We start from the raw sequence: 4,691 nt of genomic DNA, 5'->3' as shown, positions 1-4,691 counted from the left end.
AGGCTGCTCTAAATACTTATAAATAATTATTAGCTGAAGAGTTTGAGTGATGTTTTAAACTAGAATAACATGTATCCTTCTGCCCCCACTATGGGCATCTCTTTCAATCAATACAGAAGTTTAAGTGCATGATATTATATGCACTTTTACCATATAGGCCTGATTATGGCTTTCCTAATTAATTGCACCAAAAACTGTTCAGGTTAGAGTGTAATAGTCAAAATTATTATATTGCCTCATAAAGCCTAGAACCTTTGATTATCACACCTCAAATTTCGCAAATCTTAGCCCACTTATGTGTTATAAAGACAGCACACATAGTTTAAGTTGCAGCGATGCATGTTTTTGCTATGGCCTAACCTCTTTTCATATTGACATTCAGTGTGCTATAGATTTATTCTGAATATATATGATTACAACTTCTCTGTGGGATAAACTAATTATTGTATAAACTCATTATCTGTTTAGTCATTTTAATTATAGGGTAGCTGGGGTGAACAACTATCATTTCTAATCTCTTCAAAAAACAAGCAAACTTTTATGACTTGTCGGAATTGTGAGGGGGTAACTTTTGCAAATTCTGGTTTAGGTTAAAAGCTTTACAGTTGTCCAAATTTTTTCCTTTTTGATCTAAATTGAAGACCTCCTCAATTTAGAGCAAAAAGCATGCACTTGATGTGTTAGAGCTTAATTTCTTGTTGTGAGAATATATTTTGGTTTGTTTCTAAGTACCTAATCAGTAAATGTAATTATTAATACTCCATTAATATTACAGGAGTTGGCATGCATCTTGTGCATACTTAAAACCGAGCTAGCTGACTTAATATGTTATTTGTTTCCATATCCCTTGGTGAAGTTTGGTTTTATGCTCTGTGTTGTAATTCAATGTTTGTATTGTAAGAGGTTTTTTCTGATGGTTTCTTGTTTGGTTTCTGTTAAGTAAACTCTGTGTAGGAATATAAACATTACCAATTTTCTGTGTGTTTGCATAGATCATATAAATATGGCTTTACTCAGATTGTCCCCTCTCCCATATCTCCCAAAACAATCTTTCCATCAATTAACTCTTCCATGAGCCCCTGTCTTCCGATCAACTACCTAAAGGCAATGGGATTAATTGCTGCTATTTAGATGATATGTTCTAGTTGTTCTGCTTTTAGATAAACACAACTTAAAAGAGGAATAAATGGGGATTTTACATGATGGTTTTGCTCACATTGAATAGAGACTGTTTTGAAAACAAATATATGATTGTTTTATTATTTGCTGTTATACTTTGAAGAAATGTTCTAGTTGCAATTTGTAAACTACATTCATTATATTTTCTGGGTCACTTAAATTTGCTAGCCACTCTAGCTGAATCCAAGCTTTGTGGGGTTCTTATGTTACAAACATCATAGATTTTAAGCCTAACCCACATCTATGCACTCTAAAGACAGCAACGGCTCCTGGTTTTTGGGTTTCAAACTTTTCTTTCTAGAGAAATTCCTGAGTAACACTTATGTATTTAGAGAAGCTTAAACTATTTTCTGACAGTCATTTGTGTGTGGCCATTTGGATGTCAGCTAACATTTGTTATGTCCACTTTAGCTGAATCCAATATGCTATTTGGGGTTCTAAGCATCAGAGATGTAATATGCTACCATGGTACCATGGCTTTGTATGTTGCAGCTAACATGAATGTCAGCCCATTTTGTGAATTGCTCTATCACCCTTACCGTCGCATCACCTATTAAGTAAGAAGGGAAGGTAATAGAGTTCCAAAATGCACTAATTACTGGTTGAGCCAACCCTATTGATAAACATTTTCTGCATGTCAGATAGCAAACCATTTTGGTCCTGGAGGAATTCTGCTCTATTTAGATCAAATTTCCCGAGACTTAATATGCAATCGTTTATAAGACTCCTTTCACCTTCAAAGACCTGGTATCTATTTAGATGCATCCAACTTTTAGACTTAACAGTTCAATTCCAGCTAACACACAACTAGGAAAAAATTTGTCCATGCTGGAAGAAAAATAAACAACATTTCCGGTACCATACCTGAATGGTACCGGTAGTCTGCTGATCCTGGTAAGTGGTGAAAACCTGTGATTTCACCACTTGGGATAACAGTGTCTCTTGGGATCAATTTCAACATCACTCCACCAACAGTGTCAATCCCAATGGTTAGTGGAGCCACGTAACAGAAAATGCGATAATAGCATCAAGAATCCCACAAGGCACATTGTCAGTGCTGCCCATATAGTTGTCTACATTTTGGTAGCACCATCTCATGGATAAGATAATTGCAAACATATAATATGAAAAGAAAAGTAGTACCTTTAGTTTCTTCACCACCCTCTCCACTCAATATGCTTCCTTGTACAGCTGCACCATAAGCAACTGCCTCATCTGGGTTCACAGCTTTGTTCGGTGAGTTTCTAGATTTTTATGTCCTTAAGAAGCTGTTGAACCTTTGGATTCCTAGTGCTTCCACCAACAAGCACAATTTCATCAATTTGCAGCTTCTCCAAACCTACATCTTCCATAGCCTTCGTAAGACATCCCATGGTCTTTCTAACCAAATCTTTAATTCAGCTCCTCAAATCTAGCTCGGGTCAGTGGTTCAGAGAAGTCAACACCATCACAAAGTGATTCAATCTCGACACGGACTTGGTGTTCGCTGCTAAGAGCTCTCTTGGCGCGCTCACTTTCCCTCCTCAGCTTCCCAAGAGCTCTGTTTTCCTTGCTGATGTCCTTGCCATACATATATATATATATATATATATATATATCAAGTTGATGAAATAGTCCATACTTCTATGATTAAAATCCTCACCTGCAAGGAAATTGACCTTCCTTAGAGCAGGAAATTTTAACTTAAAGGGGAGCTTAATACAAACACTTATGTCTCATAAAAAACAGATACTTGGCATTTCTAGCTGCCTACATAATACTCTTATATCTGCCTTTCTTATGATAAATAAAACATACTGAACCACTAAACAGTGTTTCGTACACAATCTGAAACCCTCTAGGGTTTGTTGCATTCAAAGTAGTCAAATCACCCTAATTAATCATAGATATTCTGGAAAATACAAGTCTTAATCAAAATTTAATATAGGCATCCAAGAACATATATAATATACTGCTCTTTTTCTCTCCATGTCTTCTCTTACAGATATCTTAACAACCAATAAAACAGTGGCTAAGAATATATGGTCTAACCTCCACGATGAGTGTCTCCATTAGAGGCAAGAACCTCAAAAACCTCTGATTCAATTGTCAAGATACTGACATGGTGTGTCCCACCACCAAGGTCAAACACAAGGATGTTCTTTTCACCACCCTTCTTGTCTAGACCATAAGCGATGGCAGCAGCAGTTGGTTCATTTATAATTCTGGCAACATTCAGTATGGTCAATGACTGCCGCATCCTTGGTAGCCTGCCTCTGGGCATCATTGACAGTACGCTGCATGTTGGAACAAATATTAAAATTAGTGTAACTGAAATTAACGACAGGGTTTAAGAAAGATCCACAATTAATCTATATCAATCGATTAAAAGTATTAGGTACACAGTTTTTTGTTTCTTTACTCACCAGGAACTCTCACAACAGCATCCTTGATTTTCTTCCCAAGGAATGCTTCAGCCGTTTCCTTCATCTTAGTCAGAATCATGGCACTGATCTCCTCAAGGCTGAAAACCTTGGTCTCACCATCCTTAATCTTCACTTGAATGTAAGGCTTTCCATCCTTGTTCACAATCTTGTATGGCACAAGCTTCATGTCTCTCTGAACCTCCTTGTCTTCAAATCTGTGTGTTTATAGAAAAGCCTGTCACTACCATTTCCAAACAAATGGATATATAATCGCAAATCAACAAGTTGAGAAGGATGAAATACTTTCTTCCGATAAGACTCTTGACGTCAAAAATGGTCCTTTCAGCTTTGACGGCTGCCTGGTTCTTTGCAGCCTCACCGATCAGTCTCTCACTGTCAGTAAAAGCAACCCATGAAGGGGTGATACGGTTTCCTTGGTCATTCGCTATGATTTCAACATGACCGTTCTTGTAAACACCAAATATGAGTTTTAATTGTATTTGCAAGGCTGGAACTTTGGCTTAACCTTTCATTTGTAACTTGACTAAGTTCAGTTTAGATGAATAACTCCATCCTTTTTCCCTCTCTTACCTCACGTTTCGCACCTAAAAAGATAGCAGCAAACACACTTCCAAGTTAAGAATTTTTCTGCATCAGATTCTGTCATGGTTTCTGTCAACTTCATCTATCCTTACATTTTCCCCCTAATACTTGTTTAGTTGGGTGTGTAACTATGTGGTTGATGATTGAAACATGCAATATTCGTGCTAGAGTCTGCTTGAGATTATGACTTGTTTTTCTGCCCTGTTTTGTTCCATGCCGACAATCTTATCAAGTTGTTATTCTGCTATAGTTTTAACAATAGTAGTATGCTCTATGTGAATCACTTTTTGAATATGTTTAGGCCTCCATTTATGTGTTAGATGAGTTAGATATCAGTATGAATTGTTTTACCTTCTATATATGCTAATAACTAAGTAAACAACTAAGGATTTCAATAGAAATCCTTGGTTTATCATGAACTATCTCTTCCTCTGTTTATGCTATGTCTTCCCACAAATCATGCTTATTCCTAATTTTTCTAAACACTAGTTCATTGCTTGTGTA

The 4,691-nt window shown here is 36.6% G+C and overlaps 1 pseudogene; it reads right to left on the bottom strand.

Moving 5' to 3' along the window:
* Positions 1 to 1,770: 1,770 nt before the first annotated feature.
* Positions 1,771 to 4,269, bottom strand: LOC122316203 (annotated as a pseudogene).
* Positions 4,270 to 4,691: the final 422 nt, after the last annotated feature.

The sequence above is a fragment of the Carya illinoinensis genome, chromosome 7 (genome assembly GCF_018687715.1).
Source record: "Carya illinoinensis cultivar Pawnee chromosome 7, C.illinoinensisPawnee_v1, whole genome shotgun sequence".
NCBI classification, from domain to species: Eukaryota; Viridiplantae; Streptophyta; class Magnoliopsida; order Fagales; family Juglandaceae; genus Carya; species Carya illinoinensis.
Note: the sequence above shows the minus strand (reverse complement) of the source record. Positions and strands in the feature narration are given on the sequence as shown.